Genomic DNA, 26,932 nt, shown 5'->3' on the forward strand with positions numbered 1-26,932 from the left:
AAAGTGAATTCCGGTACCCCCAGCTACATTTTAGCAATCATCCCATCATCACACACCGTCCTGCCCACACACCCCCACTTCACCATAAGGCTGTTGGATAAAAGATCTCCGCCAAAGAGCCCCTCTTTAGGTGAGCCCGTCGGGGATTGCACTGCCTCCCCGACGAGGAGCAAACGCCGATGATGAAGCATGACATCCTTCGGGGTGTGTGAGGCAAATACATCCAACATAATGGATGCCCCAAGGTGCCATTCAAACACCTTTGGTCATGCCAGCTAAACCTCCCCCTTTTTCTACATAGGAACAGTACAGCAATCTTCCTCTTGCATCCTTTGTACTAGATACGGACACAAGCTGTTACTGGACCTTCCACCACCCTGAGTGGTAATTGGTGTCCGCTGATCAAGAGATCAATCTTCCTCCCTCCTTCTTGATAAATAAGTCAGAACTAAAGCAGGAGTAAGGAAAGTAGCGATAACCATGGTTAGCACTAGTTTTCTAATCGCTATGCTTGTTAGCGATTCCCTTGATAATTGAAGAAATTTTGGTTAGCGACATTTCTCCAGTTATTTACAGGATGGAACGGCAACTTTGCATCTTATTAGAGATGCAAAGCTGGGCATCCAGTAAACAGGCGCTAAGGCATGGATTCACGCGTTAGCGTGTCCATGCTGATAGGGAAATAAAATTATCGCCGCTTGTCATCCAAAAACGTACGCTAAAGCGGCTATAATTCTATTGCCTCGCCTTTCTGATATGCGCCCAAGTTATTAGGGAGAATGTAGAGAGGTGGGGAAAATGTAGAAGAAAAGATAGAGAGTGCATTCTTGAAGGTAGTGTGATATGGAGGAAAAGTAGGAGAAGGGTAGGTAGCAGAAAATTAGAGAATGTTGCAAGAGTATGAGGGAATACAGAGATACAGGGGAGCAGGAACATTGCTATCATTAATGGTATAGGTTAGATGTCATTCATGCCCAGGAGTCTGCTTGGCGCACTGGATCCCTGTTATGACTATTCTGTATTGCCTTACAATTTGGGTAGGGTTCCCATTTTCTTTACCTGCATTAGGGCCAATAGTACCCTTTCTGCACGAAGAGATGGTTAACTTACCACGAGCTATGCACACTCACCTCCTCCTATGCAGATAAATACCATTGCAAGAAATGTGGTGGGAGTACAGGAGAAGAACCTATTAAGAACAAACAAGATAGAAGAAACAAGGTTGTGGGCTGCAACACAATGGAGACCCACAGACGCCAACCATGCCTTTGTTTCTGGATCACAGTCTATCACTACTTATGAAGCCCTATTTTCAGCGATTCCCTGAAATGGGAAAAGAGATCTGTAGCAAAGGGTGTAGCACAGAAGCAAGTGACGGAGGCGGTGGCAAAAAAGGCATAGGCACTGGAAGTGTGGTGCTGGGTGCCGCAGTCCCTAAAAATCCCCTGCCCCATTAGTAGGACCAAAGCTAGGGACACAAATTCAGATGTAGAGATGAGTATTTGATGGTGTCACACTATCTCATCCAGAGATAATTGGGCAGGGGAACGAGGGAACAACGTGCTAAAGCTTCCATACTTTTTATTCAAAAAGCAACTCTCACTGACATTTTGAGGTGCCACAGGTTGAAAGAGTAGAAAAAGAAATTCCAAGGCTGGAAGAGAGTGAAGGGAAAGATAGCTAAAGAAATAACAAGGTTTCTTTCAAGGGTAGACCCCACCTAAAAGAAATGGAAATATATGCAATTGGTTAATCTGCATAATCTAATCTACTTGAGAGCTGATATAGGTTTTTATTGATAGAATTTGTCCTTCTAATGGAACCCAATTAAAAAGGTTTGCACTAGGTACAATCGGCGCATTATTAAAACATAACTTTTGAAAGCACTGTTAACAGTTAAATTTTTTGCACATTTTCTGACAGACTATTTCCACTGTGGGCAACCTCTCTTACACTATGTGTAATGATTTTTCAAACTAATAACGTATTTATTCACAGTGCTTTCTTTTACGGGCTTTGCACAATGAATGCACATCACGATTTCCACAGGACACTGACCAGGATTCAAATCAGTGACCACTCAGTTACACTCACAGACATCTGAAGTGATTGCATTAACCAACCAAGCTATACTACCAGAAAATTACATTTCCCACAAATACATTTAAGTTTGCATTTGTTTTGCATTTAAGGCATATGTATTATGTTTTCTATATTGTTACCTATAGGTGACATGCCAACAAAAGAGTTACAGAATAAATTCTTTTTAGCCATATCTCTGACCATGTCACCTGTTAGAAAGTCATATTTTTCCTGGTTCACCCCCATTTTTGCTGAATGATACTGATGGTAACTGATTGGACTGTACCCAGAGATCTACTAACTAGGCCCCGGTAAGTGCTATGTTTAAAAAGGTACATGTAATAGGTTACACTTACATTTGGCAATGATAGACCCTATAAGTCCCTAGTAGATAATATGATCAAGGGGTGCAATCTACCTAGAAGTCTCTAGTATATAATAGTTTATATGTTTTGCCTTGTTTTTCCTTCATTCCTCTTATTACTGTGTTTCCTTGTTTTGCTCTGTCATCCCTTTTTTGATACTATGTGGATGTATATACGTATTCAGTTATTGCATATTGGCCCTAATGTAGCGACTAGTCACGTGATACACATAATGGCCCATGATGTTTATTTCATTTTTTTAAAATTTGAAAAATAAATGAAAATGTCCCTTGAAGCATTCCATCATTCCTTTGTGGAGACTTATTGCACTATTAAAAACTCAGGGGCATATTTACAAGAAAAGTGACCGAGCGTGGCATTGGCTTTCTTGGCTTAACCCAACGCTCCGCCTGTTTGAAATGCAGGGCAGCACCCTATATGTAGCAATAAAATGCAACTTTGCATTTTCCCCAGCGCTGGCGCTAATTACTGCTGCCTAGTGCCAACGCAGGCACCAGGGTGCCTGCATTGTAGGAATAATTGTCTATGTGCAAGAATGTGTTCCTTCCTGCACATAAACAATCTTAAATGGTGATTTATAACTCCTATGTGTGCAGCATTGTGCAGAACACATAGAAGTTGCAACTCGTCATTTTTAAAATAATTGTTTATGTGCAGGAAGGGCACCTTCCTGCACATAAACAATGCAGCACACATTGAAACAGCAAAAACAAGGATAAGTAAATAATTTCTCCTTATTGTGCAATGTTAAGACCTAGGGGCATATTACCAACGAGTAGTGATATTTATCGCTAACTAGGCTTAGCAACTATTTTTTTATCGCTAAGCATCGCCGGAAAAAATCGCTGAGATAACGTGCTATTAGCAAGGTTTATCTCCAAAGCGATAATTTTTCCAGCGATAGCGTGAATATCGCTGAGAATACAGCGATATTCACGCATTAGCGATGAAATGCTCTTAGCCATGTTATCCACCTCCCATTGGATAACATGGCTAAGAACTGGTCTGAGCAGGCGTTAGTTTTTGGCCATAGCGGGAATATTTCCATCGCTACGGCCACCTTGCTAATAGGCGATAGCGACGTTAGCGACTGCTTTCAGTCGCTAACAGGCTGGGTACGCCCACTTTGCATGTCATTAGCAATAAATATCGCTGACATGCAAAGCAGGCCACAAACCGCTCGCTATCGCCTAAAAGCTGTCGCTAACATCAGTTAGCGACAGCTTGCTAATAAAGCAATAGTATTATCGCCGCTTAGTGGCCGAAAACGTCTGCTAAACCGGCGATAAATGCCTATCGCCCCCCTTGGTAATATGCCACCTAGTTTTTTTGGTTTTAATTTTGGCGCTGCCTCATATTTACATGAACCATGTAAATATCGGACTGTGTAAAAAAAAGGGGCTGTTGTTGCGGAACGCCCACCGTAACAGCCATTGCCCACCCCTTTCATGGAAAGTATAGCGTGAAAGGGTGCCTTGTAAATAAGGCAAAGCCTATATCGGCACAGGAACGTCAAAACAAGTGTAATTCCTGTGGTGATTAGGGCTTGTAAATATGCTCCTCAGTGTCTTTCATGATATTAACTTACCTCCAAATATACATAATAAAGTTAAGAGTGTGCTGCTCCTTAATTGCAGTAATTATCAATTTTGTATTTATTTGTATATCAAGTGTATGTATTTGTTCATTATTTCATAATTTCCAAATTATTTAGTTTTTATACATGCATGAATAATGCTTTAAATTTAGACTTATTGGGCTAAATTCGAGAAAAAACATAAAAGTTCATGTAGAGATTTCTATTTACCTCTAAAGTCCTTCACTGTTTTGACCAGTTGATACTGATCCAACCCTGGAACTCACACCCTTCAGGAAGCATTACTTTTTTAGGGGAGGCACACCCATCTGGTGCTGTCCCCGCCTCTTACAGTACTGTTGCTGAACTTTAATGCCTAGACATATTATATTAAGCATGCAGAAAAAGGGTTTTCAGTGTTTCAGAACTTTTCAGGGCGCTATACCAGATGTGGACGCTAAAGTAGTCGGATGAACAGAGTAAGTAAGGTGCAAACAGGCGAGCGGAGAAGACCCCCTAACCGCTCAACAGTATGTTATACAGGCTAACATACAAACAATTGCTGCAGTATTGCCTATGCTATTCCTATACTTGGAACACGGCGACCTGGGAGCACCCGACGAGGGATTCCTGATACACATAGACCAGGACTACTTGCTGCTTACTTGCGCTAGTGGGAGCCGGTTTGGATCCTCTCCCGGGATTTATGCTCACCTTTACTTGAACGGAGCTTACCTTGCTCAAACAGACGCCTAGATGTAATTTTACATTGGAGTTGACTACATTCATGGAAGGAACATTTCTCTCTACCTGACTACTGCACACTGAAGACACTATTCCACATGGTCACGAGCCCTGCCGGGTCTGAAATATCACCGGTAGAGCGACCTATTGGCAAGTTTACCTATATCGCAGCCCTGAGGAGTCGCGAAGACACTGTTCTCACGCGACGAAACACATGTCGGCTGGTTGTGGAACCATTAAATCTTCATAAAGCACCTCTGCGTTAATGATTTTTGTGTTATTCTGTTGACTTTGGCCTTTCCTTAAATTATGTGTCATAACTGTACACGACTGTGAAGGATTCCTGTTATTATGTGCATAGGCAATACTGTAGCAATATTATATTAAGCACCAAAAGATTTTTCAGTACCTTCGCATAAAACACACAGATATAGAATTGATCCAGGTGACCCACCTGTCCCTGACATAGGCATTGAAACTGAAACGTGACTTGGTGGGAGTGGTAATTAATAGCAGCAGGATGATGAATGACCAAGGTGAGCCCTCTGCCAGCTCCAAGAAGTTTTAGATGGCTATACACGTTGGTATATGACTACCATATTAGTTTATTAATATATGCAAAGGGGTATTTAATTTTGTTCAACTAAGGATCTTGAAGCAATCGGTATTTATTTATTTATTTATTTATTTATTACATTTGTAAGGCGAACAGATACCCACAAAGTGTTTCCCGGCGCCGAGACTGTGATACTGTGCTGCACCTTTGAAGAGTGGAGGACAAACTGACAGTTATTTGTCAAAAAGCCAGGTCTTAATGCTTTTCCTGAAGCTGGAGAAATTTTCTTCCTTGCGGATATGGGGGGGAAGAGAATTCCAAAGGGTAGGCCCCAAATAAGAAGAGGATCTTCCTCCAATTCTAGCCAATTTGAACCTGGACACTGCAAAGTTCGCTGCAGTTAAAGATCGCAGGCTGCGTTTAGGAAGGTAGGGACTGGCAAGATCTTGTAAATATTTGGGAGCTGTGCCGGCTTTAATTTAATAGTGTAATATTTAATTTGTAGTGTCCATATATGACTCCACTACTGATAAAACCTGCGTGCTTACTCATTTGTCCAGACTACTCACATCTTTTGGGCCATCTCTCGTCTTTTTGATGAGGTAACTCAAACCTGGCCACTAACCCGATCTTAGACCAGTAGGTCAGATAGACTATAATCACTGGACAGATAGGGATCGTGTTAGAAATTGAGTTACTAATGGACTCAGTGTGAGCCCTGGGGAAGCAGCAGTTACAATCCTAGTCAGGGTATTGCACAAGCAAACCCCAAACTAAACTGTGCTTAGCCCTCCTGGTAGCTTGGCACAGAGCATTCAGGCTTAACAATAATTAAAGTATTTTTGCAATACTTCAAACAGTAAAGCAGGTAAAAAGCCAAATAAAAAGATCCCCCACATGGTAGATAAAGAGAGCTTAATTTAATACCAAAACAATACAAAAAAGATCAGTGATACTGGAAATAAGAATTTGTAAAGATTTAACGGTAAGATAGCACCTATAGGCATAAGGCTCAGGATGCTGCTATCTGGTCATACTGGACCAGGTCAAAGTAACATTTAGGCTGACCTGGATGAAGCGCGGGTCAGATACAGTTCCAGATTAGTCTTGCTTTGGTTTTACCTTTATACTCACTCTAAAGAGAAGGACAAAAAAACTAAAAAGAGCTCTTGTACTTCAGAGTAAGTATTTGCAAATGGAATACTGATATATATTCCCACTGTAGACTACTCTGATTCCAATTAAAGACAGGAAAAAGAAAGGGGGGCCGCAGGGGAAAGAAATTTAATTTCTTAATACTGCCCTAACACACTTTTCAGTGCCATGCTTCATCAGTGGGCCGCATCTGATGCCAAGGTGCAGACCAACACACTGGGCGGAGCGCAAAAGAAATTTTTGAATATACAATGGTTAGGAAAGAAAGTATATAGACAAACAAAAGAATAGGGAAAATGTTATTCCCTCAAGAAGTGATCATAAAGTGCAAAACACAAACAATAGTGTTAAAACTATCTGAGGGGAATCAGAGGTTACCTTTATTCATGGTCACCCTCAATAGCGTTAAAATTCAATAGGATACACCGGGGGAATCAGTACCCCTATATCATGTTTGCTGGAACCAACATGTTTCGGTCTTTATCAAATGCCCACACGGGTCAAGGCGGCCTTCATCAGGGTATTGATCAATTTAAAAAACTTTAGCCATTGACCCACACTCGGGTCTCAAAATTCAAATCACTGGATATTCTCCATTTTGCCTTCTACGCAATTGAATAGAGGAACCCAATATCTGTAAATGAAGAACAAAAAACAGACTTGAATTCATGTACCTCTGTTTCCTTCCCCTCACCCTAAGTGCCCCTTCCAATATTAACTTCACTTTTGATTTCATAATCCGTGGTGTATGTAAAAAGGTGGACATCTCCACCCAATTCATTATTGTCTGGCACTAAGAGGGTCATTAGGATGGCGGACGGAAACGTGTTCCATCTACCATGGTCGCGGCAAAAATACTCCTGACCGCTCCGCGGATAATCCGTGGTAGCTATAAGGATATTCCTGACAGCAAACACCGACCACGGCGGACGGATCACATTAAACACCGACTGCGGCGGATGGGTCACATGAAAGACCGCCGCAAGCCGACGGTACCATAGAAAGACCCTCCGCCTAGGATGCATTCACCGCGGAAACAGGCCCAACCGCCGCAAGACCTGCGGATGGTCCGGCTGCACAATTAGGATAACCCCGCCATCCCAACGGAACTCACCAGCTCCCACGACCGCCGCGGAATCATCGACAAAAGGAGCATGACTGCGGGAGGACCAAACGAACATCACCCCTGCCGTCAAACCGATTAAAAAATGGCTGACGGAAAGAAATAGAAAACACACAAAACAGGACACACACCCACCTGAAACACCCACCCCCAACAACTACATGCCCCAAGGACACCCCCCCCCCCCAGCACAAACAAGAGCACCCAAGTCACCACACCCACAGAACACCTGACTGGCAACAACCATTGGGACACAACAACCACACAGAGTATAAAAGGAATCCCTCCCATTACCACAATCCTTTGCATCACAGCACAGCTGGAACAAACCCCCACACCATCCCTACATACCACACACCTGCACACCCCACCCCACCCCACCCACACCTTGCACATCACACACCATGGCACCCAAGAAAAACTCAAGTTCACAGACACTGAGTTGAAGGTCATGGTGGATGAAATCATCTGTGTCGAACCACATCTGTTCGGTAACCTAGTCCAGCAGACCACCTTGGCAGCTAAAACCAACATGTGGAACAGGATAGTGACCAGAGTGAATGCTTCAGGGACCGTGCCACGCACCAAACACGAGATCCAGAGGCGGTAGCATAACCTCAAGGCAAGGGTGAAAGGCATCAGGGCAAAGAACCACCAGCTGGCACACCACACTGGCGGCGGCACTCCCCCGGAGCCTATACCATTTGCCGAATGGGAGAAGAAGGTGCTGGTGCAAGGCGAGGTCGGGAACAACACCCAGCCCATCCTGGGACCGAGACCCTGGATGCCATTGCCAGAGTGGAAGCATCCTACGAGCGGTTGCAGGCATAGGCGGATCGGCCACACCAAGACTCGCTACACACCTGCCAGCTGTTGCGGTCCGTGGACATCCGATTGGGACAAATTGTTGACCTCATGGGGCAGCAAACAGCTCTTTGGAGGGAGTGGTTATCCCGCGCCACACCACCTCCCCCTCCCCCAAGTGGCCAGCGGGACAGGGCACCAACACCACCTCCCTCTCCCCCAAGTGGCCAGCGGGACAGGGCACCAACACCACCGCCACCATCACCTGAGGCCACTGACAGGGAGGTGGTCCCAGAACAACCTGCCCCCACAGCTGGCTCCGGTCCGGCTCCAAGACAGAGGGGCCATCTGAGGCTGGATGCAGCTGAGAGTAGTGGCAATGCACCATCCACCCGCTCAAAGAGGGGCCGCCACTGACTTCACCCTTCCTTGAGCCTGACATTCACTCTGCAAACTATCTTGCCCCACAATGCCAAGCATTGGCACACGTCTGTTGCACTAGGTGTACATCACAAAATGTGGTGTCCCCACGGTGTTTTCATCTGACATGACCTTAAACTCTCACTTCCCCCAACACCTATTTGTAAATATGCACAAACAGTAATCCACACACTGTAAATAAACACCACGTAAACACTCAATGCTGTGTGACCTCCTTGTTTCAATCACAGGTTTGTCTTAGTACTTGTCATTACCAGGTGGAGGGATCAATGTTCTTCAGAATCATGCCTCTGGGGGAGTGACCTAGGGATAATGAGTGAACAACAAGCACAGGTCAGGAAACTGAATCACACCCATCACACCACACTGTACAGCAACATCCCACAAACCACACTCATCATTAATTAAGCGGATCACAGGACACACATCAGGGAGCATTGCATGTAAATCATCTCCCACACCCATTTGCGAACAGAACATACCAGAACAGGCAGCATCCAAACACCACATCCACACATCACCAGCAAACATACATCACGCTTTGAACACCAGCACAAGAGATAGTTACTTACATTCAAGGAAAGTAGCGAGCAATGAGCTGACGCCTCTGGTCCACACCTTCTTCCTCCCCACTCTCCCCATCACTGAACATGGGTGGTATGGGAGGCGGAGCAACCTGTTGGTCTGCAGGGTCCATGATCAGTGCAATATTATTGCGTAAGGCCAGGTTGTGGAGCATGCAGCAGGCAATCACGATTTTGCATAATTTTCTTGGTGAGTATTGTAGGGCCCCTCCGGTTCTATCCAGGCAGCGAAACCTAGACTTCAGCAGTCCAAATGTACGTTCCACCACCCGACGTATCCTCCCATGGGCCTCATTATAGTGCATTTCTCCTGGGATAGTCGGATTCCATAGAGGGCTCAGCAGCCACAGTTGGTTTGGGTACGCAGAGTCGCCTAGATGGGGGGATGACAGGCACATACATCATTACCAGGATTGGTGGGAACAGCATGGCACAGATACAACACAGTAGTCATCACAGCACACTCACCTACAAGCCACGCACATTCTTGACGCAAATTAGCCATCAGTTGGGGGACAATGCTGCTCCGCAGGATGTGGGAGTCATGTGCGGACCCAGGAAATCTTGCACACACATGGGAGATGATGTTGTCAGCCAGGCACACCACTTGCACATTTATAGAATGGTAGTGCTTCACGTGCCTGGGGTGGAATCAGACCAATATGTGTCCCATCAATGGCACCCACTACATGTGGGATCTGGCCCAGGGCATAGAAGTCACCTTTCACTGCAGCCAGCTCTGCCGGACGTGGGAAATGGATGTAATCATCCTTGTAAGGCATCATGGCATCCAGCACATCCTGCAGTACCATGCTGAACATGGATTGGGACATAACCCCGGCAAGACCAACTGTGTACTGGAAAGTGCCTGTTGTGAAGAAGTGAAGTGCCGCCATCACCTTTGCTGTGGGTGTAATTGCTCCTGGATATGGCCTGCATAGCTGCAGAAGAGGTGACGATTGGGCTACAAGGTCCTGCAATCTCCGTCTGTCCAGCCGGAATTTGCAGATTACCTCCTCTTCAACCATGTCCTCCAGCACAGTGTATGGTCGATGCACATTTGGAGCCCTCCTGTGTGGTAGTAGATGGGAGCAGATGTCAATTGACCAACAACGCACAGCTATAGATAGATAGATAGGTTACTTTTATTTGATTTGTACAAAAAAAAATCATAAAAGGGTGGAACTTACCAACATGCGATCAACATTCACATCTTTAAAACTGCACAAAATCGATTAAAAAAATTGTAACATGAAATTACACAGGCTTCACAAAGAATGTTCTAGGAGGGAAGTAAAACTTAGGAAAGTGGTGTAAGTTAAATCACGTTACGCTTTTTTAACTCAAGTTTAAAAATATTTACACTATACTTGTGAATGAAGAAGAAGGTGTCCATTGAATAAAGTAAAAATAAATAAATAAAAATTAAAAAGAGGGTCCATGACCAACTATGGCCAGGGATATTATCCTGAGTTCTCTTTAGTTGGTGCCTTCTTTTCCAGCTCTTGAGCGGCGTACTTCAAAAATTTGATAGTATTACAGGATAATTGAATCCAAGACCCGCTGAGGCATTTAATAACAGCTGCCCTGCAAGTTCTCACTTGAGCGTCTCTTGAGAATGGTAACAGGAGCGTTTTCCTTAGTTCCTGAAGTGCCGGGCATATACAAATTAAGTGCAGAAGTGACTCTACGCCATTGCCGCAAAGGCGACAATCAGATGTTGGCCATGTCCGTAGCCATTTGGGGGTGAGGTCTTTACTCGAAAAGCAACCCAGCCTTAGCAGACTTAATTTCCTTTTGTAGTAGTCCCTGAAGCAGTCTTGCAAATATGGGTGGGGTTTCAGATGGATATATGATGGCAGGACCGTCCAAGCGTGGCTTTTGCCAACCACTGCCCCTTGTCCATTAGTAATGACATTTGTTTAATTGCTTTGTTAGTTATCTGTTTAAAAGCATTATAAGTCATGGGTAAAAGCCAGGATTCTTCCAGTCCTAACGCATGAAGTGCTTGCCTAAGGGACTTATATGTGGAATTGGGGAGGCCTGCCTGTTTTTCAACTTCTAGCCAGCACAGATGAGCCAGGGTATGATCTTCTGCGTCCCTCATTTGCCAGTAGTATTTGGCAAGGGCTGATTTGTAAGACCATATTCCAAATGTATCTGGGCTTGGGAAATGTGACGCGGAATTGAAAAAAGGTTTTTGAACAGGGTGGATTGAGCGAGATTTAGGACTATGGAGTCCCGGGTTGCCTTCATCTCAGAGCCGTATGTAAGCGATGGCAGAAATTTAGCAGCTACAATCTTTAAAATGTGGCCAGTGGAGTTTCCGCATAAATGTTTTTGGACTGTTTTAAAGGCAAATTGGAGTTGCTTGACTTTCGATTTCCCCTGTTCCAAGTGATGTTTGTACTTTAACTTATGGTCCAGTAAAATGCCCAAGTATTTGTATTGGTCTACCTGAGTTAGTATAGTGGAATTTATCTTTCAGGCAAATTTATTTCTCTTCTTGCGTGAACCGGATAAACATAAGATGTTTGTTTTCTTAAGATTTATTGATAATTGTGCTTTCGAGAGATATGTCGCGAGTTTGGAGATCATGCGTTGTAGACCGAGAGGAGTTTGTGACAAAAGCACAATGTTGTCTGCATATTGTGGACTCATTATGGGTGAGTTACCCAATTTTAGTGGGTCGTCCTGAATGGAACGTAAGTCACTTTCTAGGTCCCCGGTGTAGATGTTGAAGAGGCAGGGGGCCAATACACAGCCATGCTTTAAGCCGTTAAGTGTTTCAAAATTTCTTTTTCAGGCATCGGCCGTCTCCATTTTTCACTTGGACCCATGTGTGTGAATAAAGCTCTATGATTGCTCCCATTATCTTTGCCGGCGTGCCCCAGGCTTTCATTTTGATCCAAAGTTTGGATCTGGGGACTTTGTCAAAGGCCGCTTTTAGGTCCAAAAAACAAGTGTACAGCGAGTTCGAATTGTCAATTGCCTTTTTAGCAAGGAGGGTTATCGCGGATAAATTTGTAAGAGTACCCATTCCTGGGCGGAAGCCTGTTTGTGTCAGCCAGGCACACCACTTGCGCATTTATAGAATGGTAGTGCTTCCGATTGCGATAGTCGGCTTCACATGCCTGGGGTGGAATCAGACCAATATGTGTCCCATCAATGGCACCCACTACGTGTGGGATCTGGCCCAGGGCATAGAAGTCACCTTTCACTGCAACCAGCTCTGCCGGACGTGGGAAATGGATGTACTCATCCTTGTAAGGCATCATGGCATCCAGCACATCCTGCAGTACCATGCTGAACATGGATTGGGACATCACCCCGGCAAGATCAACTGTGTACTGGAAAGTGCCTGTTGCGAAGAAGTGAAGTGCCGCCATCACCTTTGCTGTGGGTGTTATTGCTCCTGGATATGGCCTGCGTGGCTGCAGATGAGGTGACAATTGAGGCGCTCCAGTTTGATATTTACCTGTCTCCCTCATATAACTTTAAAGGCATACTATTATATAGACAACCTGAGATTCGTTCAGGATTTCTCACAGAGGTTGCCACTATTTTAGAATCTCTTGCAACCGAGAAGTCTATAACACTGCTGGGAGATTTCAACTTCCATCTGGACAGTAATGGGGATAAAGACACCTTGACCCTTCTGTCAGAAATGGAGGTCTTTGGGCTCTCACAGTTGGTGATGGGTCCTACCCACACTGCAGGGCATACTTTAGACGGAATTTTCACCAATCTGGAAGGTTTGCGAATTACCGATGTCCTTCCAATGACCTGGACTGACCACCATTTGGTCTTAGGTACAATAAAGATTAACGAAGCACCTATTCTTAAAGCATCTCCTCCCAGACTTGAACCTTTTAAAGTATGGAAAGATATTAATACCCCAAACCTTAAGGTATCATTAGACAACTCTAAACCAACACTGTCCACTGATCCAGAAATAGCTACAAAGCAATACCAAGCCTGGCTGGATCAGGCTACTAACAAATTAGTACTGGTTAAACTCATATCCAGAAATAGGAATTCTCCTTCAGCACCTTGGTATACTGAGGAACTAAGAAAACATAAACAGCTCTGTAGAAATAAAGAAAGGCACTGGAGGAAAAACTATGACGATGAAAGTAAACTCAACTATAAGGAGCTCCTAACCCAGTACAAATTCTTGATCATGGAGTCCAAAAAAAAGTACTACAAGGAGCAAATAGAAAGCTCAAAAAACTCAAATAAAAGGCTCTATGAGATAACCAAGCAGCTGGCAGGAAATGCTCCTGACCTGAACCCCCCAACCTCACAAAGCTTCTGTGACTCATTAGCATCTTACTTTTTTACTAAAGTGAATGATATCTATTCTGCATTCACCTCCTCTGACAATCAGAGCACCAACGAAATAAATACGCCACATACCTATAACATCTTTCCACAGTTTGTGGAAATTTCAGAAAATCAAGTTCAGGATATCATCAGGTCCATTAAATCTGGCTCAGCACTGGGTCCTTGCCCTTTGAAAACTCTCCGTCCATTAATGGACACCTTGATCCCAGTTATAACCCAAATCTGCAATCTGATGTTCCGCACAGGAATTTATCCGATCCCTCTAAAAAAAACTTTATTGAAGCCCCTGCTGAAAAAATCTGGCCTAGATAAAACAGAGTTAAAAAATTATAGGCCTATTGCCAACCTCCCTTTTCTGGCCAAAGTAGCAGAAAAGGCCATGAACATCCAACTTGCAGCATTTATCGAGCAACATCATCTTCTTGACGAAACCCAATTTGGATTTCGCAAGTTCCATGGAACAGAAACGGCGCTAATCAAAGCGGCGGACGACATCAGATTAATCCGAGATCAAGGAGGCTCAGCACTGTTGGTGCTTCTAGACCTATCGGCTGCCTTCAACACGGTCGACCACAAGATCCTGGTCGACCGTGTTGAAAAGATGGGCATGCTAGGCCTAGCCAAGGATCTATTGACATCTTTTTTGACAGATAGATCACAGGCAGTGACCCTAGGACGATTCGAGTCAGCGGAACTGTCCTTGCCATGTGGGGTACCTCAAGGTTCATCCCTAAGTCCGACACTATTTAACATCTATGTGTCGGACCTTGCTAAAACCATCAAAGCCCACGGGATGAACCTTACCTCATATGCGGACAACACTCAGTTGATTCTGACCGTCAAAAATGGTGGGGAAACTGTAGCGGAGAGTTTTAAAACAGGTATGCTGGCCATTGGACAATGGATGTCAGCAAACCGTTTAAAACTGAACTCCGAAAAAACCGAGGTGGTAACATTCGGTCACCTTAGTCCTAATTGGTCCTCAGTTTGGTGGCCATCATCCTTTGGAGCTCTGCCTAAACCAACCCCTAAGGTGAGAAACCTAGGTGTTATCTTTGATGACAACTTGAATTTCATGGCTCATGCTAACCAGACGGCCTCTACGGCGTTTTACAAACTACGGCTGGTAAAAAAGGTCCTTCCATTTCTCCCAAAGAGCGTAGGCAAGACACTAGTCAGCGCACTAGTCCTGTCTGCATTAGATTACTGCAACGGCTTGCTAGGCAATGCTCAAATCAGGGTAATCAAGAAAATGCAGACAGTACAAAATGAAGCGGCTAGACTTCTCTCGGGAATCCCTAAATTTAAACCTATAGCTGATACCTTGAGAAGCTATCATTGGCTCCCTATCAGGAACAGAATCAAATTCAAGACCTTGTGCATAGTCTATAAATCACTGCACCAACAAGCCCCTCAATTCCTGAGAGATCACCTCATCCTATACAATCCTTCCCGACCTCTCCGTTCAGCCAAACTGAATGATTTGGTGGTACCCCGTACTAAACTGGTTACCTGGGGAGACAGACGTTCTCTGGTTGCTGCCCCGAAATTATGGAATACTCTCCCCCAATCCATTAGATCTAGCCCAAACCTCCTGTCATTTAGAAAGCAGCTGAAAACCTGGTTGTTTAACCTCTAAGAGCAAGAAGCCGAGCATAGGAGAGTTTACAATAGTACAGCGCCGAGACGCCTGTGGGCATTTGTTCGCGCTCTATTAAATGTCAAAAATAAATAAATTGGGCTACAAGGTCTTGCAATCTCCGCCTGTCCAGCCGGAATTTGCGGATTACCTCCTCTTCAACCATGTCCTCCAGCACAGTGTATGGTCGATGCACATTTGGAGCCCTCCTGTGTGGGAGTAGATGGGAGCAGATGTCAATTAACCAACAACGCACAGCTGTGCCACACTATCACATCTTGACCAACACAATACAAATAATACATGTTACAGACACTGATTGTATGTGTGACATGAGCGAAATATAAGGCACTACAGCTGACTACATACACAATGTACACCCACAAACAACATCCTGTGTGCAAACATGTCCAATGTTACGTGCACACATGTTGAAAGAACAGTCAACATAACATGACTGAGTGCCCAAGTGTGGACAAGCGTTCCCACAGACACACATGGACGTGCACACACAACACGAACATGGACCACACCCTCCTTGTCATCATGCACCCATGACCCCAACTACAATGCTCTGCAGCCTCATTTGACAGGCATGGGCATACAACAGGCGACACACATACACATACACAGTATGCATGTATTCCCCCATCAATGCTACTTGCACACACAAACCACACACTCACAACAGCTTCAGAATGTGGGTACACAGCCTTGATGTACTGTGTAGATGTGTACCAATAGAAACATGTGACCTCAAAACCAAGATGTCAACACATAGCCATGCACATCTGATGCAACTTGGGCTCACATCACTGGCCTTTGTTCACCACTGGCAAGGTCAATAGTATGGCCACACATGTAAGCAATGGACATAAATGAGACATGTGTACACGGGCCATTGACATTACATAATGATTCCTGACGCATTCTGGACATGTCCTGTTACACATATAGAACTATGAACATTACATGTGTGCGGAGACATGCAGTGTGTGTACACACGCCATCCGGATACGCCTTCCCCCAACACATAAGATGATCCTTGATACTGCAATAGTGCATAACATTTGCTGCCTGGTGAAGGACCATCAAGGTCACACCCCGCAAACCGCATGTGCGTACTAACGCAACGGCGCATCTTTTGAAAATCATCGCTCACTGGCATTGCAATGGCGGAGCACGCTTTCCACGTGGGCGGGGCAGGCTAACACATATATTTGAATGTACAAGTTGAAATGTCAGTTGGTATCCCCCCTTCCAGTCACATAGCAGCACCCACCGCAGACCGCCGGGTGCAGGTGCCCACCCACCCGTGGGCGTGGGCGGTGAGTGACCGCCGGGTGTGGGCGGTGGGTGACCGCAGGGTGTGGGCGGTGGGTGACCGCCCTGTGCATTGATGTCAGCCTGGCATGGTTGGCCCTGGCCGGTCACCCACCACTGGGTGCAGGCGGTGGGTGACCGCCGGGTGCGGGAGGTGGGTGACCGCCCTATGCATTGATGTCAGCCTGGCATGGTTGGCCCTGGCCGGTCACCCACCACTGGGTGTGGGCGGTGGGTGACCGCCGGATGTGGGCGGTGGTTGACCGCCCTGTGTATTGATGTCAGCCTGGCATGGTTGGCCATGTGCTGTCTCAGATGTACCTGCTCTGTGCCTTGCCATGGACTGTTGATGCACTTAACCCCTCTCATGTGCTGCCTCTGATGTACCTGCTCTGTGCCTTGCCATGGACTGTTGATGCACTTAACCCCTCTCATGTGCTGCCTCTGATTCACTTGCTCTGTGCCTTGCCATGGACTGTTGATGCACTTAGCCCCTCTCATGTGCTGCCTCAGATGTACCTGCTCTGTGGCCATGGACTGTTGATGCACTTAGCCCCTCTCATGTACTGCCTCTGATGTACCTGCTCTGTGCCTTGCCATGGACTGTTGATGCTCTGTGCCCCTCCCATGTGCTGCCTCTGATGTACCTGCTCTGTGCCATGGACTGGTGATGCACTTAGCCCCTCTCATGTGCTGCCTCTGATGTACCTGCTCTGTGCCTTGCCATGAACTGTTGATGCACTGAACCCCTCTCATGTGCTGCCTCTGATGTACCTGCTCTGTGCCTTGCCATGGTCTGTTGATGCAATTAACGCCTCTCATGTGCTGCCTCTGATGTACCTGCTCTGTTATGAACACTGCCCTGTTGCTGTTAGGAAGCTGCATTGTGCCCTCTCATGTGCTGCCTCTGATGTACCTGCTCTGTGCCTTGCCATGGATTGTTGATGCTCTGTGCCCCTCTCATGTGCTGCCTCTGATGTACCTGCTCTGTGCCATGGACTGTTGATGCACTTAGCCCCTCTCATGTGCTACCTCAGATGCACCTGCTCTGTGTCTTGCCATGGACTGTTGATGCACTTAACCCCTCTCATGTGCTGCCTCTGATGTACCTGCTCTGTGCCTTGCCATGGACTGTTGATGCACTTAACCCCTCTCATGTGCTGCCTCTGATGTACCTGCTCTGTGCCATGGACTGTTGATGCACTTAGCCCCTCTCATGTGCTGCCTCAGATGTACCTGCTCTGTGCCATGGACTGTTGATGCACTTAGCCCCTCTTATGTGCTGCCTCTGATGTACCTGCTCTGTGCCTTGCCATGGACTGTTGATGCTCTGTGCCCCTCTCATGTGCTGCCTCTGATGTACCTGCTCTGTGCCATGGACTGTTAATGCACTTAGCCCCTTTCATGTGCTGCCTCTGATGTACCTGCTCTGTGCCTTGCCATGGACTGTTGATGTACCTATCCCCTCTCATGTACTGCCTCTGATGTACCTGCTCTGTGCCTTGCCATGGACTGTTGATGCACTTAACCCCTCTCATGTCCTGCCTCTGATGTACCTGCTCTGTTAGGGACACTGCCCTGTTGCTGTTAGGATGCTGCATTGTGCCCTCTCATGTGCTACCTCAGATGTACCTTTTCTGTTGTATCCAGTGCCCATGCTCCTGCCTACTCTAGGAGTAATTAATAATATGTGCAATAAAACAAGTTATTCGTGTGTAGTGGTTTCTCAGTGTCATTCCTGGTTGTCTCCTAGTATTGTTGATATATTGGTGCTATCATAAATGCTGTTTCCCCAACATCACCTCCTCCTCCCAGCCCCGGCAGGTACTCCCCTTCCGGCAGCGATTGGTGTGTTTGCGTACCTGCGTCGTCGTCGGCAATGGTCCATGACTTGCTGGTGGTGGAGCACGAAGAGGATCGGAAATGCATTCAGAGCTGGGTCCATGACGGCGATCTGCCTGTGGTGGGTATCTCTCTGCAATGTTTTGCCTCTCCGCTGTGGTGAATCCGCCGTGTTCAGCCTGGTGGTTTTTCCGCTGCGATTTGCTGTGTCTTATCCGCTATCGTGATTACGTGGACGGTCGGAGACGTCATTCCATACGGCGGTGTCTCTGGTTGGTTACGTCCTCCGCGGGGCTGGTTGTATTTACGCGGCGGTGCTTGTTCTTCCGCGGCGTACGTAAATTTCACAGTGCTTCCCATCCTATTATGGAGGACAGACTGGCCGCGGCTGGCGGACTGAAAAAGGCATTTTCCGCCTACTTCAGGCCGGCGGACGTCCTTCCGTCCACCATACTAATCGACCCCTTAGTTGGGACAAAAGACAGATCAGCTCCAAGAGTGTTTCGAACTTTCCCATAATTCATTACTTTCACAAATCAATTTGTTTAAAATCTGTGTATGAACCAAAAGCATATCACCTTTGTAATATGTGGCCGCTTTTTCACCTCATCTGTGTTATGAGTGCCGCATGCAATCATTTCTTACCCGAGTTTCACGGCTATTTGCTAAACCCGGGACCCTTGTGGGACTGTGATCTATTCGTCACACTTGATGTAAACACAGAATGAAAAAAACTGCCTTTATACTTTTGGCGGCTTGAAATTTCAATGTATGAGTCTGTACGGGTCCCTTACACATACTGGATAACAAACAGACGATGATTCAATGGAACAAATAGTTATAATTAACGGTCATTCTTATCTCACAACCAAAGCCGGCCCATGAGCCGATCCCTACACACGCCTCTCTGTCCGGGCATATGCACTCCACATTAAAACTTTATTTGCCCGGGGCTAACACCACCTCCCTAGAACTCTGACAAATTTCAGGTGGCCCAAATGTGACTCCTTACGTGTCCTAGATACCCCACTTACTACTCCAAGATCAACAGGAATCCTCTTACCAGTCAGAGTCCACAGACGATACTGGTGCTCTGTTCTCTTCGCGTTTAAGACGTCCCTATGCGTCTATCACATGGACACGTATGCGTATGGGGTAGTCCTCAAAAAACTAGACCGCTTCTTCTCTCAACCCTTCGTCATTCACTGTAGCGGCCATCATGAAGTGCTGCACTGTTAATATTCCTTTCTATTATTCAGAAACCTGAGCTGTCTGTCACATTTTATTAACTGCTTGTTTCTTTGCGGCCATTGAATCTCATTCCACACAATTCGCTCCACATATCCGGTGAGTTAACTCAATAGCTTACGTTTATGCATTCTTTCTGTTATGATGCCCACATTTCTGAATTTTAAACTGTGTGACATTACATGTATTTACACAATCTTTTGCCCATTATTTGCTCATGATACCAAATAGTTGAAACCAGGGAATGCAGTCATTCAAACCCTTGGGCTGCTCCTCATTCTGTCAACCCACCGCTGTTCCCTAACCAATAGGAAGTTGGCGATGTCGACTATATTTGGTGGGATGAAGGGTCTATCAAGTACGGTCCAAATTAAATCCTTTTCTGTGTGGCCCAAATCCTTGAAATGTGCAGTCAACTTTGTATTAATCTTACCACAACCTATGGTGCTCATATGTTCCAATATGCGGGTCTTGTCAGGTTTTTGTGCCATGAGGGGAGCGTTGAGGGGAGTAAGGAAAGGTTGCATGCGGTGGTGTGCCTGGCATGAATAACAGGCCTGGCGTTGTGGACGGGTGGGTTGGAGCTTCTCATTGGCAGTCCTCCCCATGCGATCAGTGCTTGCTGTGTAAAGAGACGGATTGGCGGCTGCTTGAGCTGACTTTCGGTATGAGTCACGTGGTTCCATTGTGAATGGGCCCATTTGCAGTTGGGAAGCCTGGTGATGGGCAATCAGGATATGCAAGGCATACCACAGATCCCTTTGCGTGACTGTCTAGCGTGCATAAACAACCTAGCTGTCAGTCTAAACCAGATGTTGATTCCACAGTCCCTTTGTGTGACTGTCTAGAGCTCATGAACAATCTAGCTGTCAGTCTAAACCAGATGTTGATTCCACAGAAAGGCAGCGGCACAGGATGGTAAAGCAATAAAATGCCCACTTTCTAAAAGTGGCCTTTTCAAACACACAATTTAAAAACCACCTTTCCCATAAGATGTGCTTTCAAACCATGAGCACATAGAGCCCAAACTTCAAATCTCTAGCTCTTCGGAATTGACAGGTACACTTGTAAAATGTTACAAGGCAGCTGCAATGATGACCTATGGGAGAGCTAGTCCCCCCAATACTGAAAAACGAAGGTGGCAGTATTTCACTATCAGGGCATGCAAAACACACCAGTACATGTCCTGCCTTTCACATACACTGCACCCAGCCCAAAGGGGTACCCTGGCCCTCCCTTAGGGGTGCCTTACATGTAGAAAAAGGGAAGGTTTAGGCATGACAAGTGGGTGCACTTTCGAGGTTGACATGGCAGTTGAACGCTGCACTCACAGAAACTGCAATGGCAGGACAGAGACAAGCTTACAGGGCTACTCATCTAGGTTGCACAACAAGTGCTTCAGGCCCACTAGTAGCATTTCAACTACAGGCACTAAGTGCAAACAGTGCACTTTACAAGGGACTTACCAGTAAATCAAATATGCCAATCATAGAGAACTTGGGTTTCCTGTTTTTAGTTTCTATTTTTGGTAGATTCTGGTGTTTTTTTCAGTGTTTCCCATTAATTTCAATACCTTAAAAATAAAAACAGTGACTGCACATTTTTGCACCAATAAAAACAACAGAAACAGTCTTTTTTCTGGTGATTATGTAACGTTTTGCTTTGGCGCTGCGGCTTTGGCTTTGGCGCCGCGGCCAGGGTGACTGACTCCGGAATCTGGGGATCACGGTCCAAAGCCCGGGGCCGGTGGCAGATTAGCCCAGTCCCATGTGACTCTGGGCAATAGCTTGCTTAATCTTCCCGACGCGTCCCAGCGCCTAGAGACTCTAACGGGTGATGGTTCGCACTTTACAAATGTGTATTATTATTATTATTATTATTATTATTATTATTATTATTATTATTATTATTATTATTATTATCATTTGCTTTCTGCACTGATAGTGCGTGGTATATAGACAGTGTGAATACAGTGTATCTGAGGTCCAAATACATTTTTTAGATCAAACTTATTGTAGTGCACCATTCAATACTTCTTCAGGGAATCTTAGGTCATGCGCGCTCGCTCTGTCCTTACCATGTAAACTTTGTCTGTGAAAAGGCCCTCTCAACAAAGGCACTTGAAATGATCTACGCCAAACTAGCCAGTACACAATTTGCTAGTTCTGGCCACTGACATAACTTTCCATGCCAATACTCATGCACCTAAAAATTGCAATTCTCTGGGACAGGTTTTACAATATATGGTTTGAACTGGGCGCATATGCCCTCAGAATTATTGAAGCGTTCAAAAATTAAGCATTTTTTTTTCAAAGTCTGAAAAAAATTCCACTTTAGGAAAGGTTTTAGAACTTGTGCAGAATACCGCAGTGAGCCATCATTGCCTTCAAACGCCATGGTTGGTGAAGCGACATTTCTATGCATCATTGCAAGCCATTTCTCACGCATTGCAAAATAAAATTATTTCCTGGATTGCTCCTCAACATTTCTTCGCTTACCAAGTGGCAACATGTTGCAGTGCCAAAGTCACTAAAAGTTTCACCCAGCCTACTTCAAGGAGATTTTTCACATCTACACCAAATATGCTGAACACTTGGTTGACAAAGGTGTTTCAGACTAAATGACACAGTTGGGATGACTCTTTCTTTGATGCCACACAAAATACAAAATGAGAAATATTTGTGTTTTAGTTCCCATGCATTATGAAACAGCGCACAAGAATGGACGACAAAGTGAATAGAATTCTTCATTAACTCTGAAAATTGTAAAAATACGTTTAGCATAACATCTAGCTAGTGGCAAGGATTTCTTACATGGAAGCACTGCAGCTCAGGTATCAATTTTGACAGGTCTTTAAACAACTTTTCATATACTTAGCTGAATCACTGCAAATACAAACTATATCACTCCAACCATTGTTGAACCTGGTAAGATGTTTGTTCAGCAGCATTCCAAGTGACACTGCATTCCATATTTTCCACATGTCTGGTGTCAGGTCTCACCACTTGTGGACAGCACTTTTTTTTACATGTACCTGTCACTACACCTTGCATTGAATGTTTAAAGCCTGGGGTGTTTGGCACTTTAGCTACACCAATACTTACTTACTAAAAACGGGGGTGATGTATCAAAGGGTTTCACCTGTTCTCTGTCTGTGGGTAAATGTGATGGTACAAATTGGGAAAGATTGTTATGAAATCAGCCACTTTACCTATTAGTGAAAGAATCAAACATAGCCAAAATATCAGTTTTGATTTAGATATTTCCTTATTCTCTACAGTTTATAAATAAATACATAAGACCTAAAACATGCTTCTAAATCCTGCATCTTTAGACCAAAGACCGAAAAACTGAAAAAAGCAAAAGGAAGAAGAAACAGCATTTTAGTGATATCCCTAAACAACAAAACTGAAGCAGAATAATGTTAGCCTAGTCTTTCTGGAAAAATTAAAATTACTCTTTCACTCTCCCTTTCCTTTATTTGAATGGCATTTAGTTTGTGTTTGTGCAAGTGTTTATCATTGTTTATATGGTTGCACTGGTGATGGCTATTTTACTTTCAGTGGGGTGTTATCAGTTATTATAGGTTTAAACCTAAAACAGGATAGCCTATGGATAACCAATCACAATTACAATGTACACCAAAGAGCATATACACTTTATCACTGATTAGCAGTGCTAAAGTGACCAGAATCTTAGAGCAGGTCGGAATAAATCGGAGGAAGAAGGAAAAAGGGATAACCCTGCAAAAAGGACAAGTCCAACAACACAATTCCAAAGATTCGTGCAGGGAGGCTCGTAGAGTTCCTGGCAGCTCCAAACTTGGCAAGGAGATGGATCGTACAGCTTTAAGTATGCTGTCAACCGCTTCTTCGAACCAGAAGTCACGGTGAGTGCCTGTAAAATGCAGGGAAGTGGCTCATCCACTCCAATGGAGATGCTGGGTGATTTGCAAAGTACTAGAAACCCTGGATGCACACCTGCAACACAAGTTGAGTCATTGCAATTGCTGCGTCTGGAGAGGGCAGGCAGGGTGTGGCACCAAATTCCGCAACAGTCTTCAGTTTTCACTTTGATAGGCTCTTCAGTGCCCTCTTCTTCTTTAATCAGGTCAATCTGAAGTTATGGTTTCAGAGGGCCACCTAAATACTCAATTTGAGGGTGTTAGGGAGTGTAGAGTATTTGGAAATGAAGCACACCATCATAAAAATAATTACATTTGTGGAAAATTAAAATCGCAAAATAAGCCATAACATATGGCACCCCTATTCCTAAAGGTCCAATATTCCAAAGAATTTTCAAGGGGACATTATGGCAGATAGCTTAAGTTTGTAATAAAGTGCCCATTTTTTACATAGTATCTTTGCTGGTATCTGATGTAAATTTGACAGAAGTGCACTTGGTTCCTTCTAACCAGGACCCCAGTGCCAGGTCTCTTTCCCTAAAACTGTACAGTTATTTCCCAATTGGCAAGACCTTTATCAATCCTGTGAGGCCCTAGTAAATGATACGCCCTAGAAGTTAAGAGACCAGTTCCGACTTGTGATGAATGTGCTCCACAGACACTGGGTACATGGCATGGCACAAGAGTATCAGTTCTGGCCCTGACTAGTCCCATTAGAGGGGACAGTGTCAATAATGGTTAGTGGGCCAACCTTGGGAGCAGAGCTATTTTAAAAATAACAAATCTGAAGACGAAATCTCTTCTAAGATCGCCTGAAATGTGGACGGATATTGTTCTGTGTGAAAACGGAAGATAATATGGAACCTCTACATTTAATTTCGCCTGCCCTGCTTTTTCAAACACAACTCATGCTTATAAAGTCTCACTTGACCCCACCTCCACTGATAATGTAGGCAGCAGGCTTTGGTGGGAGAAGCAGCATGACACTCCCAGGTGTCATGCTCACCTCCTCCACATCAACTTACTTCGCATTCTTTAAAAATTAGAGGGGCAGGTTCTGCTCTGCTCTGTGAGAAGTTAACCAGTGCTGCGTATGAACCTTAGGTTAATCAAGCATTACAAGATTTTTCGCACAATATTCAAAATCCCTTATTTCAATGAACTTTCGAACAATCAAATGCAAGACTAACATCAGTCTGTACCTTTCAGGTCTCTGAAAGGTACAGATCCTTGAGCATGCAGTGCGGTACTAGGTACCCATAGCGAATCATCACTTAAATTAACATAAATTGCACACAGACCACCTTACCATATTCTCATTTCAAAGGTAAAAATAATTCAATGTTTCCTAATACAGAGAGTAGAGGTCCCTGCATTCCTCCTGACATAAACAAATTTCTATATTGAAATAAATATTTCTTTAAAACTATATTTTCCTCTGTAGTGCAGCAATCCATATGGAGGGGCAGTCCTATTGGCTGAGAGGAGCAGTAGGTTATGTTGCAGAGGCCCTGGGTGCTGAAGCAAGTCTTCCGAGTTGTAAACACGGTGCGGTAATGTCAAGCTTCATTTAGAAACATAATTCAAACATATAAATCACGCTGACAGCTGTTTCCCAGAGAAAGAAATAACTAAATTACAAATGTTCTAAAGCAAAATAGCTCTGCACCGAACAGGTTGAGTGGTAGAGCCGTGCGGCGTGGAGGGACATATAATGGACTGTATTCCAGGCCCCGACTTGCTGTAATTATTTCAGCTAATTAGAGGCCAGCATTTTGTTGAGTTTACAATCTCGGCATCTACATTTGAGGTGAACATCGTTTAAAATATTTCCTATGTTAGCACTCACCACTGAATAATGGAGGCAAAGTCAGTGCTGAAGAAATTATAGCTGATTAGGTTGAGACGCACTGACTTACGTGGCCTCCCCGCAGAATCTGGAAAGGGCCCTGAGCTCTTTGAAGGAAGTAACCGCGAGACTCCAGTCCTGACGCCATTATCGTACTGAGATGCATAGGCCTTAAGATGAATGGCGTCCCCTGCAAGGTTTGGAAGCGCCCTGCGCCGCAGGGGGGCTGTAGGGGTTTGCCTTAGTTCCCTGAGCACTCCCACAATCACAGACCAAAGGTCATTAGTTGATCTTTCCACCCATAAGGTCATTTTCTGGCCCTTCCATATACCCTTCGCTTTGTTGAGGCAGTAAAATAGTACCAGACAAATAACTCATTTATCAGGGGCTTCTATGTCCATCTTATTGAGCGGCACTAACAGATCCTTCACAGCACAGTACCTGCAACGGCCGGAACTCCACCTGTTCAGTGCTGCAGGGTTAATGCACGTGCTTCCTGTGGCACAACCCACGATAGACCCAGAGTCCATGAAAGTAAGTTTAAATATTTCATTTCGGTCTCGAACCGGGCTTTTGCTCAAGTCCCTTAATATACCTCTACACAGTAATTATTCCTGGTATGGGTGAGACTGGCAGTCATTCGCGATTGCACGACTTGTACCAACCACCGGTCCTCGAGCACTCTGCCTCAAGAGTTGTAACTTGAGCAGAACACTGGTGGTCTAACAATTTGAAAAGTTGCCCACGGCTAGGACTGAATGGCACACAGTGTGTGCGTACACACATAGGTACACGCCAGAGAAGTTTTCAGGCATGGGCAAAGTGGGCTCCCTCAGCCTTTCAGGCCCCCGCCCCCCCTTAAAGGCCCAGCTCTTTTCTGAATGGACTCTAGCCCTGATGACCTTGAATTATTCTTAACTAGATTGTATTAAATACCGGTTCCTTTACATTTATTTTTTAATATGGTTGACGTGTGAGAGTCTATTAAGGACATTTAGCACAATGTGTTTGTTTGTTCCATGAAAAACCTTCAAAAAGTTTCTTTGAGATCAAAACAAACCTTGCATATGAGAAATGGGATGGTGTCACATAGATTATTTGCAGTTATAGTAGTGAGCTGCTGCTACAGTATTGAACACACACATCACTATCCCTGAATATTAGATGTAAACGCATTTAAATTTTGGATGAGTGTGCTTGTGCACTGTCACTGACCTGCCCAAAGAGGGCGTGAAAGAGTTGAAATTGGATCATAAATTAAAAACTGTTCCAAACTGGGGCCCCCAAAATACATTTGGCCCAGGGTTCCCAAAATCCCTAAAATGTTCC

This window comes from Lissotriton vulgaris, chromosome 11 (genome assembly GCF_964263255.1).
Source record: "Lissotriton vulgaris chromosome 11, aLisVul1.2, whole genome shotgun sequence".
Lineage (NCBI taxonomy): Eukaryota > Metazoa > Chordata > Amphibia > Caudata > Salamandridae > Lissotriton > Lissotriton vulgaris.